We start from the raw sequence: 17611 nt of genomic DNA, 5'->3' as shown, positions 1-17611 counted from the left end.
AAGCCAGTGATTTGCAAATAATACAACTTTCCACGCCGGCAAATGCACGTCGGCCAAGAATGTCCCGTGAAAGTCTGACACAGTAAACCCACACTCGCGTCTCTTCTTGGTCTTATTCAAATAAAAAATATGCCTGAATGCACCTCCAGATCTTGTCTTTTTCTCTAAAAATTAAGTCTGTATTATGTTCTGGGCACTTTGGAACTGTAGATCTAATTACTCCATGGTCTTTCAAGAACGATATGGCACTATCTTCGTTTTCAAAAAACGTAGCGAAAGCTTTCATGTAATTTAACTCTCACCAATTACAGACCGCCATAGCACAGTGACTTAGTTCAGGGGACTGATGAAGTTTCAGAATTTGAAATTCGAGGGGAAATGAAAAGGATGCACTTGATTGGCTATTGTCTATTGAATGTGATTGGTTGAAGCCGACTTACATGCGCAGTTCCACCCACGCAGCGGTAAAACACGTACTAACACACACCCTACCCTTGCTAATGCACGCACGAACACACATAATATCCTAGCCTCCACTCCGTCAACATGTCCGCCCGCCTCTGTCAGGTACATTAGTTAGTGGTTAACTAAACTTGTAAAATGAAATTTGCGACAGGTAGGACACACTCTGCATTGCTAAGTATCATATTCAAAGTAAGATAATGGAAGAAAATGTGCCCGGTGCCGTACGGGAGTAATTATACGATAATACCGATAACCTAACCTAACTAGCAAGGGTGTGACTATCTGAAACTGCAATAATACCGTAAATTCATTATTTGCCAAGATAAGACAAACTGCAGGAGAGCTCCTATTAACCCCTACACGCTGGTTGACGTGTATGACCGTCATGATTTTGGGCGCAGAGCAACGCCGATTGACGTGTACAGCCACAAGCATCTTCCCGCCACCCTTTGAACCCACGACTGTTTTCTGTGACAACCATACAGTAGGTAGATACCCAAGGTACCCCACTGACATCATGTGTGTCAGTCTGTACACTCACTGGTGGAGTGTAGGTGGCATCTACCTCATCTTCCTCGTCTGATTCCGCTCCCCCACGCACAGGGCTGATTGCATTATCGACCCCTGTGAAAGTTCTGCCCTAACCGCTGGGGAAAGGGTTCTGACTGAGCAGGTGTGTGGGAAATTATGAATTGTAAACAGGTATGCACAATTTTTTTTTTATACATAAGTGAAATGTAGTGGTAGGTGGTGGCGACCATCATCCACTCACTTGATGTAGTGCTGCCTACTTCTTCCTTAGCCTTTATCATTCTTTTTCTGTGCCTGCCCTCCTCTCTTCCCATTTCTCCCATCTTTTCTGTCACTACTTATTGCTTTTCTTTCCGTTACAGGTGGCTTTACATTGAGTGACAAGCCAAATGGTTTCCTGTAAGCCAAGAAACCATTTACAACACTGGGTGGTAACCATATAACCAAACCATACGTGCTCCCTACGTGTCAAGTGGGTTGGTGGAGGGTTAGTGCCCCTCCCTGTAAAACAAATACTGTAACTCAGAGTCAAATTGCCACCCCGTACGGGATTATGGCGTCTGGCAATAGATAGATAGAAGTGAAATGTTAGATATTAGTTATATCAAGTAAGTGTTATAAGTGTTTTATAATAAGTTTTACAAGGGCAGTGCAATAAGTGTTACTTTTTATGGTTATTTGCAAAACTATCTATTTTATGGAAGGATGTTAATTGAGATGGATGCAGTAAGGAAGAGATGGGCAGAGTATTTTGAAAGATTGTTAAATGTACAGTAGAGGAGGAAAGGGTGGCTGAGATTGTGGCGGATGAAAGGGTACAAGGAATAAATGTGTTGGGAGAGTTGAATGATTCTTTGATCACGAAGGAGGAAGTGGAGAAGGCAGTAAAGGAGATGAAAACAGGGAAAGCTGCAGGTGTGGATGGGTGTGTTGTGGAATGCCTGAAGGGTGGTGGAGTGACTATTGTTGACTGGTTAGTAAGATTGTTGAATGTGTGCTTTGTGAAAGGTATGGTGCCAGTTGAATGGGCAAGTGCTTGTGTGGCCCCGTTGTATAAGGGCAAGGGTGATAAGTATGAATGTACTAGCTTTAGGGGTATAAGTCTGTTGTTGTAGGTAAGGTGTATGGTAGAGTGTTAATTATGAGAGTTAGAGAGGGTACAGAGGGAGTGATTGGTGATGAGCAGTGTGGCTTTAGGAGAGGGAGGGGATGCGTGGATCGGGTGTTTGCGGTGAGACAAGTGTGTGAAAAGTATTTAGCGAAAGGCAAGGATGTGTTTTGGACATTTATGGATTTAGAGAAAGCATATGGTAGAATTGATAGGGAGGCTTTGTGGACTGTTTTAAGATTGTATGGACTTGATGGTAGGTTACTAAAAGGGGTGAAAAGTTTTAATGTAAATAGTAGAGCGTGTGTAAGAGTGGGAAATGCTGTGAGTGATTGGTTTCCTGTGAGAGTGGGGCTGCGACAGGGATGTGTGATGTTGCCTTGGTTGTTTAATATTTACATGGATGGTGTTGTAAGGGAGGTGAATGCAAGAGTTTTAGGTGGAGGTCTGAGTCTGGTGAATGTTGATGGTGGAGAGTGGAATCTGAAGCAGCTGCTGTTTGCAGATGATACTGCACTGGTGGCTGATTCAGAGGAGAGATTGAGACAGTTGGTAGTGTTTGGAAGGGTGTGTGAAAGGAGGAAATTGAAAGTGAATGAGAATAAGAGTAAAGTGATGAAGTGTACGAGGTTGGTAGATGGTAGGGGGATGAATATAGTTTTGAATGGCGGGTTGCTTGAGCAGGTAGAGTGTTTTATATATCTAGGGTCACATGTTGCTGTGGATGGAAGAATAGATGCAGAAGTGAAGTTTAGAATAAATGAAGTAGGAAAGGTGCTGGGAGGAATGAAAAAAGGGTTTAGATGTCGTTCGCTTTGAATGGATGTAATGAGAAGGCTGTATGAGGGTGTTGTGGTACCGACTGCATTATATGGGGCTGAAACATGGAATATGGGTGTAACAGAGAGGAAAAGATTGAATGTAATGGAGATGAGGTGTCTGAGGAGTACCGGTATGTGTGGAGTGACGTGTATGGATCGAGTGCGGAATGATGAAGTGCGAAGGAGAACTGGAGTTGTTCGGGAGATGGCTGGTAGAGTTGAGCAGAGGGTGTTGCGATGGTTTGGGCATATGGAGAGAATGGATAATGAGCGATTGGTGAAAAAGATAACTAGATCTGATGTGAGATGTGTAAGGCTGAGAGGAAGACCACGAATAGGATGGATGGACATTGTGAAGAGAGTGCTGGATGCAAGAGGGATGTCTGTTGAGCAAGGAAGAGTGGCTGTGCGTGACAGAAATAAATGGAGAGAAATTGTGAATGAATAAGGCAGATGAGAAATTGTGAATGAATAAGGCAGATGAGTACTTAAGGTTGTTAATGATGTGCTTCATCTGGTTGTAAGTGAAAGATGCGTAGTCTGGGTCTGTGGGGACCTGTCTCTTACATCGGATGATACGTCGGTCTTCGGGATGGGGGTTTAGATGGCTGACTTGTGAAAAGTGATTCATGAGAGTGTTTGCTTGTTGTTTGTTTGAGGGTATGGTGTCTGTTGTTGTGATGGCAGTGTGTGATTATGTGGTGTTGCTGTTGGAAAGTGTGATGCTGTTTAGTGTTTTGTAGGGTTTGCTAATGTTTGTTTTACGGTCAGGTGTTTGGAGGTAATTTTTCCAGTTTAGTGTTTGCTGTTCTGATATTTTACTGTTTATCTGAGTGTTGAGTTCTTGTATTTGTCGCACGGTGTCTTGTGTATGGGATGTTGGGGAGAGTTGCAGTGTGTCCCGTTGCTGATGAGGCCTTGAATTTCTGGTGTGAAGTTGGGGTTGTCTCTCTTTCTGTTGTCTCTAGGGATGTGTCTTTTGTCTGTGTTTTGTATAATTATATTGAAAGTGTTAAGAATATATGGAGTAGATGGGAAGTTGTTGAATGCTGTGAAGAGTATGTACGATGGTGCGAAGGCTGCAGTGCATGTGGATGGTGAACTAAGTGAATTTTTCTCTTTGAAAGTTGGGTTGAAACAGGGGTGTGTCATGTCTCCATGGTTGTTCAATCTGTACATGGATGGGGTAATAAAAGAGGTACAAGGTAGGGTAGTGGATGTTGGAGTGGCCCTGGTGAGAGAGGATAGTGTTTGGAAACTCCCTGTACTGTTGTTTGCAGATGATACTGTGTTGTTGAGTGAAGACGAAGGGGAGCTGCGAGGCTTGGTGGATGAGTTTGGGAGAGTGTGTAAGAAACGGAATCTAAAGGTGAATGTAGGGAAGAGTAAAGTGATGGTCTTTGAGAGAGGTGAAGTCAGTGGATGTAAAGTGAGGTTGGATGGTGAGGAATTGGAAAATATGAGTACCGGTACGTTTAGGTACTTGGGTAGTGTGATGAGTAAGGATGCAGGTTTGGAGGGTGAAGTGCTTGAAAGGGTACAGCAGGGAAGAAAGGTTGCTGGTTCTTTGAAAGCAGTGATAAGAAACAGGGAAGTGAGCATGGAAGTGAAAAAGTTACTACATGACAGTATTGTGATACCAACTCTAACGTACGGAAGTGAAGTTTGGACGTTGTTGGAAGGACACAAGTCAAGTGTGAGAGCAGTGGAAATGAGTTATTTAAGAGGAGCCTGTGGAGTCACATGGAGAGACAGGCTGACGAATGAGGATATAAAGGAGTGTTGTGATGTGGATGTGGATGTGATAGGAAGCGTTATGAGGAACACACTGAGGTGGTTAGGCCATGTGGAGAGGATGGAGGGTGAAAGACTGACGAAGAGAGTGTATGTGAGTGAGGTGGAAGGGGGAAGAGGGAGGGGGAGGCCGAGGATGAGATGGAGGGATGGGGTGGAGAGGTATATGAGAGAGGGGGTGTGAGTTGGGAGTGGGGCAGTGAAATGGCGGGGGACAGGGCGACTTGGAGGCGATTTGTTTGTGGCCACCCCAAATGGGATTGAGGCGTCTGGCAATAGATAGATAGATAGATATTGAAAGTGTGCACAGTGGTGTTGATGTTTGTGATGGGTGTACTGTTTAGTGTTTCGAAATGTTGTTCTGTTTCAATTACAAAGGCCTCCCAGTTGGCTCTCTTATAATTAGTGTATGTGTGTTTGTGGCCAGCTTGGGTGATTCTAGATTTGGTAGTGATGATGACTGGGAGGTGATCAGATCCTAAGGTTTTGACCACTCTCCATGATGTAGTGGGGGCGAGGTTTGGGGAGCAGAAGGTGATGTCTGGAGATGAAGGGAGGAAGAGGGCTTGGTGTGGGATATGGGTATGTTGGTCTAGCTTGTTCAGTATGAAAAGATGATCTGTCTGGAATTGTAGTACCAGCCCTCTGTCTGTGTCAGGGTTGTTGACATGCCAGGCTGATGACTTGGCATTGAAATCACCACCCAGGATGATGTTGGAAATGTTAGTGATGTGGTGTATCTGTGGAGAGTAATTGTGTGGTACTGTGGGGGACGATTGGGGGGGAATGTACATGTTAGCGATTGTTATGTGTGATTTGTTACCAGTGCATATTTTAACTGATTGTATTTCTGTTGTGATGTCATGTGGGAGGAGAAGTGACTTTGTGTGTGCACTGGTATCTGCAAAGTTGATGGATTTGTGTACCAGGGTGATGAGTCCACCGCCACCACCATCAGCCGGGTCTTGTTGAATGGTGGTGAAGTTATGAAATGTCGGTGTTTTCTGTGCTGTGTGTAGTTTTGTTTCTTGTAAGATGGCAATGTGTAAGTTCTGTTGTTTGATGAATTGTGTGAGTTCTTGTTTTTTGGTGTTTATGCCATCTATGTTTAACTGAAGGATGTTTATGTTGTGTGTGCGATGTGTGTTGGCTGCTGCAGCACAGAGGGGAGGTGGTGTGGGTGGAGGGGAAGGGGTAGGAGGAGGTTGTGATGGAGGTAAGGGTTGAGGTGGATTAGGATGGGTTGGAAATGATAGCCGAGGAGTCATTTCTCGGTGTAGAAAAAACAGTGTTGTTGTGTGTGTTGTGTTGAGAGATGTGGGCACTTTCCCGGGCGATCAAAGCCACTCCCAGGTACTGGAGCCCCGTGAGGGGCCGGGGGGGTTTGTGGTGGTTTGGCCCCCATGCTGTCCTCGTCTTCTCTTCGACAGCCTCTTTGGGGTAGACCCATGACGAAGACACCACCGCTCCAGATCCTGCAGAGTAGTGTGATGGGTTGGTGTTAGGAAGGTAACGTGGGGTGTTTGTTGGGTTTGGGGATATTGATGATAGTACATGCTTCCAGATGTTGGTTATTATGCTGTGTGAGTACTGGTAGCTGTAGTTTGATATGTTGGTAAGTGTTTGTATGCCTTGTGGTCCAAGATGTTTAAGGTGTACTGGTATGTTACTTATGTTGTCTGGGCCACAGGCAGATGAACGCTTAAGGTTGATAATGATGTGCTTTGTCTGGTTGTAAGTGAAGGGTGTGAAGTGTGGGTCTGTGGGGAACTGTCTCCTGCGTCGGATGACACGTGGGTCGTCACGATGGGGGTTTAAATGACTTGTGTGAAAAGTGATTGATGAGAGTGTTTGCCTGTTGTTTGTTTGAGGGTATGATGCCTGGTGTGGTGACGGCAGCATGTGGTTGTGTAGTGTTGCTTTTGGAGAGTGTGATGCTGTTTAGTGTTTTGTAGAGTTTGCTGGTGTTTTGTTTTGTGATCTAGAGTTTGGAGATACTGATTACAATTTTGTGTTTGCTGCCCTGATACTGTAGTTTATTGTTTGAGTGTTCAGTGCTTGTATTTGTTTTAAGGTGTCTTGTGTATGGGGTGTTGGGGAGTGTTGTAGTGTGTTGCATTGACTGATGATGCCTTGAATTTCTGGTGTGAAGTTTGGATTGTTTCTCTTTCTGTTGTCTTTAGGGATGTGTCTTTTGCCTGCATTTTGAATTATTGTATTGAAAGTGTGCATGGCGGTGTTGATGTTTGTGATGGATGTACTGGTACTGTTTAATGTTTCAAAGTGTCATTCTCTTCCAGTTGTGAAGGCTTCTCAGTTGGCTGTTTTATAATTAGTGTACCGTATGTGTGTCTGTGGCCAGTTGGGGTGATTCTGGTTTTAGTAGTGATGCTGATTGGGAGGTGGTCAGAACCAAGGGTTTTGACCACTCTTCAAGATGTTGTTGGGGCGAGGTTTGGGGAGCAAAAAGGGATGTCTGGAGATGATGGGAGGAAGTGGGCTTGATATGGGATATGGGCATGTTGATGGTGATTGTTGAGGATGAAGAGATTACCGTATCTGTTTGGGATTGTAGTACCAGCCCTCTCTCTGTGTCAGGGTTGTTGACATGCCAGGCCGATGCCCTGGCATTGAAATCACCACCCAGGATGATGATGGGTGTCTTAGTGATGTAGTGTATTTGAAAAGAATACTGTAATTGTGTGGTACAGTGGGGGATGATGGAGGGGGAATGTATGTATTGGCAATTGTGTGTGATTTGTTTCCAGTACATACTTTAATTGTATTTCTGTTGTGGTGTTATGTGGAAGAAAAAGTGAATTTGTGTGTGCACTGGTATCTGAAAAGTTAATGGATTGGTGTGCTAGGGTGATGAGTCCACCACTACTGCCGTCGACCCAGTCGTGTCTGATGGTGAAATTATGAAATGTAGGTGTTTTTTGTGTTCTGCCTAGTTTTGTTTGTCGTAAGATGGCAGCGTGTATGTTTTATTGTTTGATGAATTGTGTAAGTTCTTGTGTTTTGGTGTTTATAATATCTCTGTTTATTTGAAGAATGTTAATGATGTGTACAATGTGTGTTGGGTGCTGCAACATGGGGGGGTGGCGGTGGTGTGGGTGGAGGAGAAAGGGTAGGAGAAGGTTGTGATAGAGATAAGGGTTGGGATGGATTAGATTGGGATGGAATGGGAGGGGTTGGGGGATTGGGTGGTGTGGGAAGGATCGGTGAATTAGACTGAGGAGGTGTGGAGGAAGTAAGAGAGGGATTGATGGGAGGGTTAGAGTGTGGGGGGAAGGAGCATAAGGAGCAGGTCCAGGTGTTTGTGTAATGTTCTCTGGATGCAAGTGTTGTACTGGTGAAATGGGTCTAGTTCTTGCAGGAATTGCACTGAACTGAACCCTTTGTCTGTCAGCTCTAAGTGGTGTGTTTTGAGCTTGTTGGACACAAGTATTTGTTGATGGGTTCTGGATTGCTCTCAATGCCTCCTGCTAGAAGAAGCCTTCGAGAAATGACTGCCGAAGAGCCATTTCTCATTGTTGAAAAAAACAGTGTTGTTGTGTGTGTTGTGTTGGGAGATGTGGTACCTGTCCGGGAGGCCGAAGCCACTCCCAGGTTCTCAGCCCCTGTGAGAAGCCGGTGGGGGGGGGGTTGCAGTGGTTTGGCTCCCATGCCGTTCTCCTCCTCCACTTAGACAGCCTCTAGGGGGTGGACTCACGATGATAACACCACTGCTCCAGGTCTAATTAGGTTTGTAGAGAGGCCTCCTATGGAGGGCAGTGAGTCAATTCAGGTCCGAACCTCATTTGTCCCCGGATTATTCAGTTTTGTTAGTTGATTTAGGTTAGGTTAGATTAGGTCAGGTTATACTGTGTTAGGTTAGGTTAGTATTGATGAAGGATTACCAATGGATTGACTTTGGAGCTGTACCAACCTAAAAGTCTGACACAGCGGGTGGCTGCTTGCCTCGGTTTGCTAGTAGAACTGGTGATTTTATGATATCTTCAAAATTATGACATTCTGCAAATTTTTAAGCCATCACAGTGATATTTATACTATAGTTTATGGAAAAAGCTGGAGTAGAAATGTTCTGGGACCTGCAGCGAGACTTGTTTCAAACAGTTTGCTGTAAAAAGTAAATAGCCTTATATGGGACCAATCAACAAAAATGAAGAACTTTGACTAAAGTTGCTGCTGGATGGTGCCACCATAGGTGCCAGCTGACAGTAGATTTGGATTCTTCTTGTCAAATAACCTCACATGGGGCCACTGTTATGTCTCAGTAGGCGTAAATTAAGCACTTGTACTAAAGTTGGCTTTATTGGATAGCATCGACAGGGGTGATTCAGACTGGGTTTTGACAAACTTTTATTTAGCTCCATATTTATTGAACTACAAGGCCCAAATTTTAATACAGACATAAGTGGATCAGTACCTGTATAACAGTATAATTTCAATTATTTTCCTATGCAGTTTATATAGTTACATGCCCAGAAATGTGGATCACATTGTACAACAAAAATGGAGTGCTATGGTGAACACTAAGAGGTGATTATGGACCACAAGAATAAAACATATTGTTACATTGAGTAGCTAGCTAATTAGTTTCCTCGGTTATATTTCTTAGCTCAGTGAACCTACTGAGTCTTAGGGTGCTCCCCCAGCTTTAAAAAAAAAAAAAAATCTAAGATTAGACTAAATAAAATTTCCTGTTGTTAGCCTGAATAAAAAGGGTAGTGGATGTTGGAGTGGCCCTGGTGAGAGAGGATAGTGTTTGGAAACTCCCTGTACTGTTGTTTGCAGATGATACTGTGTTGTTGAGTGAAGACGAAGGGGAGCTGCAAGGCTTGGTGGATGAGTTTGAGAGAGTGTGTAAGAAACAGAATCTAAAGGTGAATGTAGGGAAGAGTAAAGTGATGGTCTTTGAGAGAGGTGAAGTCAGTGAATGTACAGCGAGGTTGGATGGTGAGGAATTGGAAAATGTGATTACGTTTAAGTACTTGGGTAGTGTGATGAGTAAGGATGGAGGTTTGGAGGGTGAAGTGCTTGAAAGGGTACAGCAGGGAAGAAGGGTTGCTGGTTCTTTGAAAGCAGTGATAAGAAACAGGGAAGTGAGCATGGAAGTGAAAAAGTTACTACATGACAGTATTGTGATACCAACTCTAACGTACGGAAGTGAAGCTTGGACGTTGTTGGAAGGACACAAGTCAAGAGTGAGAGCAGTGGAAATGAGTTATTTAAGAGGAGCCTGTGGAGTCACATGGAGAGACAGGCTGACGAATGAGGATATAAAGGAGCGTTGTGGTGTTGATGTGGATGTGATAGGAAGCGTTATGAGGAACACACTGAGGTGGTTTGGCCATGTGGAGAGGATGGAGGGTGAAAGACTGACAAAGAGAGTGTATGTGAGTGAGGTGGAGGGGGAAAGAGGGAGGGAGAGGCCGAGGATGAGATGGAGGGATGGGGTGGAGAGGTATATGAGAGAGGGGGGTGTGAGTTGGGAGCAGGGGAGTGAAATGGCGGGAGACAGGGCGACTTGGAGGCGATTTGTTTGTGGCCACTCCAAACATGATTGAGGCATCTGGCAATAGATAGATAGAGATAGATTAAACTCATTACAGAATGGGGTTTTGTTCACATGTTGAAAATCAAGCTAATTCCTTTTAAAAAAAATAGCTAAGCTTTTCCAACAAACAAATAGGTAAAATTCCACTGGCCATTAACCCTGGAACATGTCCGGTTTCAAATTTTACTCCACGCCAAATTTGATCACGTGGCACTGTGTGACATAGAGAGACCAGGCTGGGTAGGACTATCGCTTCAGATTGGTGTTTGCTTTGTGGGTGAGAGGTATGTGCTTGGTGCTGTGACTATTAGGGTGGGTATTATGAGTGCACTGGGGTAAAATTTCACCCCCATATGTAAGTACAGTATGTGCAATTTTGGTCTGTGACCTTCCCTCTCCTGACACTGCTGCCATGTATATGGAGCAGGCAGTGTTGGCCAACAGCAGCCAGAACCCTATGGTGCACTGCAGCAAATGTCCCAGAAGGGAAGACAAGAAGTCCCACCATCAGTGCTACACCTGCAGGAGGGCGATGTGCGGGCTCCATGTCCTCCCTTTTTTCGACAGCCTCCCCCACAGCCTGTAGTGCAGTCAGAGGACTGGGAGTCCACCAGCGGTAACTCCAATGACCCGGCTGTACGTGGGGCGGGCAGCAACTGCCTAACATATAAAGTTTTGTATTTACTGTAGTTTTAGTGTAGAAGTGTACATTTTTCATCAGTTATGTTTTTTTTTTTAAGTTTCCCATTTAATATCACGTTTTCTTTTTTTGGTTTTATTTAGAGATGAAAATGAAAGTTCAGTCATTATACTTTCAAATGACATATTTAGGTTTAATAAAAATGAGTAGAACTATTTTATTTTATTTTCCGAAATTGGGTAAAATATTACCCCCCATATGTGTTGCTGTCATAAACAGTAGGGGACGTGTTCTAGGGTTAAAGAAAAAACAAAGCCAGCTAATCGGTTTATTTTGCTAGGTACCTATCTGTGCTGATTTAGCTACATAGCACTTGAAGTTCATGTATGCATTTTTAAGCTCTGTAATTGAAAAGTGAAAGGCACCATGCCCCTTACATCCACGGGACCAAGAAAAATAAATTTTCAGGGGGCAGAGGAGATGTCATCCCTTAGAGGCCAGTCATCGTGACTGGTATTTGGCATATTATACAAGAACTTCAGGGTTCCATCATCATTGTTTATATCTGTCACCTTCCAACATCATACTTTTTGTCAAAGTACACTGCATAGCATTTATTCACAGAAATGTTTCTCTGTATATCTGAATAGCATTTTCCTATTTGCTTTTCTGTTCTGTGTTTCTCCTCTTCCACCCCTGATCTCTCTCTGCCTGGCTCCTCTTCACTCTCACCGTTGGATACTATGGGTGTTAGTCCTCATTCTCAACTTCTTTAGTCATCATTTTCTTTCCCTGATCTGATTTTTTTTTTTTTTTTTTTTTTTTTTTTTCATTTTGTCTTTAAATTCATCTGCCCTTGCTGCTGGAATTATTCTCCTTTGAACCTTCTTCCCAGAAGCAGCTGCAGTGGATCTTACTGCAGCAGCAAGGATGTCTTCAGAATCTCACTTATTAGTTTGATAATAGAGCTGGACCACAATCACCCCAGTGATGAATTTCTACTGGGGTGATAATGGTCCAAAACTGAAAATTGATTAAAAAAAAAATACAGGAAGAGCTAGAGCTTTTCTTATTCTTTTATGTGAAATTAGAGACAACAAACTATTATATGACATAATTTTTATAGAGACTGACCCATTCAATTTTGCTTTGGAACAAAGTTTGTCAAAAGCACTGATTTTGTAAACAAAGTTTGCCACAAGATTGTTTTGCTCCATTTTCGTCATATTTCCCTCCTGGTTCCTCAGTTCTGTAACACATTGAATTTCACATGCATAATCACCTTGTAAATGTGAAAATAGTTGCTTTACTACACTGATTGTTCAAAACTGCATATATATTACATATCTAGATACCAGTGACCGAAATTAATCACCCAGGACCACTTGATGGTCCGAATCACCCCAGTCGACGCTAAGTGCCGATATATGTGAAGCTACAGAACATGGTGAAAGTTTTTGGCCTGTCAGATGCATTCAGGATTCCATGGGCTTGAGTGATGAGTGATTGGATGCATGGCCCACTGAACTGGGCAAACTTTGGCTGTGTGGATGCTGCCACTTCCTCACCCCACCATAGGGTGGGAAGGGAGGTCAGGATGATGATGATGATACTAAAGTTTTAGCTAGATGGCACCACCTCAGGTGTCAGCTGATGGCAGCTGTGGATTCTCCATGTTAAATTACTCAATGTGGTACCACTCCAAAGGCCTCCCTTTAACAAGTCGGCCAGAAGCAGAAGAAGAAGAGGAATGCTGACTACTCATTGACCTGCTTGCTATCACCACATTTAAGACTACATTTATAAATTTTATTCGTGGGAGCTCTCCTGCAGTTTTTTGTAAATAATTGAGCATAGGGGTTTTCCAGTTGCTTAAACATGCCTGTTTCTATTTTATTCTAGTCATAACCAGGCAATTTTATTCAGCTTATGAGAATCGTTTCAAACTGGAAGAGTTAGGTAGGTACTGGGTATACAATTATGATGTCAGGTAAAATTTTGTCCCATTGATGCAGGGACAACAGGTGGGTTGGCAGAGGGTTAGTGCCCCTCCAAGGACTACACCCATCCATCCATCCATCATCCAGTCCTACGTTGCCTCATGAGAAGAGTAGGATTCCGGGGTTAGACAGTTGGTCCTGGCATTTAAGATGAGTGACAAGCCTCACTCATCCCTGAGCGTCATTACGTGAACAATAAACCCCAGCCACCCCTTGGATATAAACCTTCACTGGCTCAATCCAACCAGAGCACAATAATTACCCACTAAACCACCAGGCCCTCAAATTTGGTTATATGATTACCACCCAGAGTAGTAAATGGTTTCTTGGTGTACAGGAAACCATTTGGCTTGTCACTCAGCATAGAGTCACCCACAGGCAGAAGGAAGAGGAAAGGGTGAAGGAAAGAAAGTCTGAAGAGGGAGTGTAAAGTCACCCGTAGACAGAAGGACGAGGAAAGGCTGCAGGAAAGAAAGAGAGAAGAGAATGGAAGGAAAGAAGGATGGAGGAGAGGAAAGGGCAGACACCCAAGAGCAGCACTACATCGAGTGAGTGGACAACGACTAACTAAAAATAGGACCATGAAGCCACGGACCAGGACTGACCGACAGGTTACGACTAAGGACCGAACACAAGACATGGTACAGGTTGCAACATGGAATGTAAGGGGTCAATTGATGAGGTGAAAAAGTGATTGTCCAGGTGCAAAAGTGGATGTATGTGGATTAACTGAAACTAAATGGAGAGGTGAGTGTGTCGAGAGAATAGGAGTATGGATTGGGTATATGTGCGGGAGTAGACGAGAATGAGAGGGCAAAAGAAGGAGTGTGTATTGTTGTAAGTAACAGATATAAGGAGAATATAAGAAAGTATGGATCAGTTGGCTCAACAATTGTGTGGGTAAGATTGAAAGTTGGACTACAAATGTGGGCAATTGTGTGTGTGTATGTGCTAATGCAAGATTGTGCAAGCAGAGTGAGAGAAGAGTTCCGGACTAATGTGGAAGCATGCATGGAAAAGTTTGAAAGGAATGAGAGAGTTTTTTTTATTGGAGGTATGAATGGAAGAGTAGGGAATATGAAGGTGGATGGAGTAGTTGGTGAGTGGGGTGTGCCTGCAGGGGTGGATGAGAATGTCAGTGCTTCAGTGGACATTTGTGCCGGGGGGTGGTTGGTGATAGCCAATACCCTCTTCAGACACAAGATGATCCACAGATATACATGGCGAGTGACGAGAAGGCTGGATGGTGAACTGAATGAACGGATGGCAGTGACTGATTATGTGTGTGTGGATGGTAGGATGAGAAGGTGTGTAATGAATGCAAGAGCATATAGAGGTTGGGGGAGTGGACTTTCTGACCACCACTTGGTGGTGAGAATCTAGGTCCAAATGAAATGGAGGAATAGGAGAAGGGAAGAATAGGAGGAAGTAGTTCATACAAGGAGGGTGGAAAGGTTACAAGAGGATGGAAAAAAAAAAAAAGGAGAATATAAGAGGGAAGTGGAGGAGAGATTGGGTAAATATGGATTGGAGCAGGTAGGGGAGGTGGAAGGTGTGTGCAAGATACTCACAGAAGAAGTCTGTGCAGCATGTGAGGTGGTGTGTGGGTCAAAGAGAAGATGAAAGGGGGTGCAAGGAACAGCATGGTGGAATGAAGAGGTGAGACAGGCTGTCGCACAAAAGAAGAACGCATATTGTGAATGGATGAGAAACAGGTGTGGAAGAAGTTGAGAGACGGAAGAGAGAGTTTTATACTGTATAGAGAGGAAGAGAGAGGTGAAAAGATTAGTAAGAGACAGTAAGAAGGGAGTGGATGAGGAATTTGGAAGGAATTTGAGTGTAAAGTGGAGGGAATGTAATAAAGTGTTCAGGAAAGAGACACAGAGAGTTAGACAGTGTCAAAGAAGTTAGTCGAAGAGTGAAAGATAAAAATGGTAGATTACTAGTAGAGAAGGGAGAAAAGGTGAGCAGATGGAGAGAACATTTTAAGAAATTGTTGAACATTGAGAATGAAAGTAATGCTAGTATATGTGGCTGTGAAGTGGAGGGATATGAGAAGAGAGGAAGAAATCAGTAGGATGGAAGTTATGGAAGCAATGAAGAAAGTCAAAATATGGAAAACCCCAGGAATTGATGGAGTGTTTTGTGAAATGCTGAAGCATTGGGGTGAGATAGTAGTAGAATGGATGTGAAAGAGTTGCCTGGGAGGAAGATAGAGTCCCGGAGGATTGGAAGTCATATATAATTATTCCCTTTACAGAGGAAAAAGAATTGTGTGGTAATCATAGGGGCATTTGTCTTAGTGTAATAGGAAAAGTATATGGTAGGATACTTATTGACAGAGGGAAATAACAGAGGAATTAGCTGGAGAAGAAGAGAGAGAGAAGAGGTGTAAATCAGATATTCATTCTTAGATCTTTAGTGGAAAAGTTTCTAGAGAAAGGAAAGAAGTTGTATGCATCCTTCATGGATTTGGAGAAACCATATGACAGGGTGGATAGACAAAGATTGTGGAAAGTATTAAGAATATATGAAGTAGATGGGAAGTTGTTGAATGCTGTGAAGAGTATGTATGAGGATGCTAAGGCTGCAGTGTGTGTGGATAGTGAACTGAGTAAATTTTTCTGTTTGAAGGTTGGGTTGAAACAGAGATGTGTCATGTCTCCATGGTTGTTCAATCTGTATATGGATGGGGTTATAAAAGAGTTAGAAGGAAGGGCAGTGGATGTTGGAGCAGCCCTAATGAGAGAGAGTAGTGTTTGGAAACTCCCTATACTGTTTTTTGCAGATGATACTGTGTTGTTAAGTGATGATGAAGGGGAGATGCAAGAGTAGGTGGATGAGTTTGGGAGAGTGTGTAAGAAACGGAATCTAATGGTGAATGTAGGGAAGAGTAAAGTTATGGTCTTCGAGAGAAGTGAAATCAGTGAATGTACAGTGAGGTTGGATGAGGAGGAAATGGAAAATGTGAGTGTGTTTAACCCCTAAACTGCGGGGTTGTTTTTGCCTGACTTGCGTGTCTCGCAGGCATATTCGCTCTCCAACAGACTCTAAAAATATTTGCCAAAAATCAGTTATTAGTCCTAGAATATTATAATTACATATGCATATGGCACATACCTTCAGCTTTCTCCTGAGATGTTTGTTGAGCCTTCGTCGGTTACCGTAGGACTTGTGGAGACCTCTGAAGTTGGGTAACGAAGTCTCCACTTTACACTTCCCGACAACCCGTAATTTGATTACCACAGGCTGATATTATCACTAGAAACACTATTCTATGATTCTCAAATAGTTTGAAATCCATACTCCAAAAAAAAAAACACTGAAAGCGATGAAAATTATGAGCGCGTATGACCTTCCCACTTGCGATCGTTCACTGCTGGTTTTTTGTCATTTATTATTCATAAAAACACTCACACTTTATATTTCTGTTACTATATAACACTTATATATATCTACAGTCTTTATCCATAAGTTTCCTTCAGTAGTAGTAGTTTATTGTCACTGGAGGCATTCAATTTCTCTTTCAGTAAAATACATAGCATTCACTTTCTCGTCCTGCATACAGTACTAGCGTTGAGAGTGAATCTGCCACTTTCATTTTCACTTTCATAACTCATAGTATTCATACATGCTAGAGTGAAACTTTCACTTTCATTACTGCTAGTATATATACTAGTATTCTTATATTACTACTCATTTACATTTCTATTTACATTCTCTATTTTATTTACATTATTTACATTTCTATTTTATTTACACTGTGTTATGTAGTCACTTGCAGTACCTTATAAAACTATTTTCCACAGTTCACTTATATTTACATTCATTGCTTTCACTTGCTGTTTACACATTATTTACATTTCCACTTGCACTGTTTTACTCACCAGATAGATCGTAGTCACTGTCTATCATTTCCATTGACAAATTAGCCAGTTCACGTTCCACAGCAGTCACTTAGCCCTTTACCTCTTTCCACATGAGGTTTAGTAGGGGGTAGAGGTCACAGGGCCCTTTGCATGGGGCTATAGAGCGGTGGAATTGGACAGGCGCGAATCCGACGTGCTTTCACCATGAAAGACAACAGTAAACTGAATACAGTGTGGTGGCCTGCCTAGGGGGAGTGCAATGCTGCCAATGTCAGCGTGGTGACAGCTGCTAATAAATACGGTATGAAATGATTGGCAGGAAATCTAGACATAATAAATTAGGTAGTTCCAGGTGAATGTAAATATCATTTAGGCTTCTCCCTTCCTTTCTTATATATATTTTTATTAAGGGAATAGATTATACTGCATATTTCGTGGAGAAATAAACTACGAAAATTAGCGAACAAGAGCACGTGAGGTGTTGTCAGGTGATAATTAGCCAATTCCAGGTGTATGGCACTATCACTTACCTTATTTCTTTCTTGTATATATTAGTTGGTATAAGAATAGGGCATAGGGCTTATTTCAATGGATGAAGTCAGTGGAAAATTCCAGGGAAGATTTACTTAACGTAGCATGGCCAGGCAAGCGAGAGGAGAGGATAATGGAGGGGAGGTAGGGAGGGGAGTCAAGAATGGGGAGAAATGGCTAAATTGTCAACAATGGATGGGAGTACAGATGAGATTAAGAGTGCTGACTAGTGTTGGACATTGGCAGTACTGATAGATGATACAAGCCGCCACTTGAAAGCACGGGCAAA

Source organism: Coenobita brevimanus, chromosome 92, assembly GCF_032717465.1.
Source record: "Coenobita brevimanus isolate Jiangsu-jjx chromosome 92, ASM3271746v2, whole genome shotgun sequence".
NCBI lineage: Eukaryota > Metazoa > Arthropoda > Malacostraca > Decapoda > Coenobitidae > Coenobita > Coenobita brevimanus.
The sequence above is the reverse complement of the archived record's forward strand: the minus strand, read 5'-3'. Positions refer to the sequence as shown.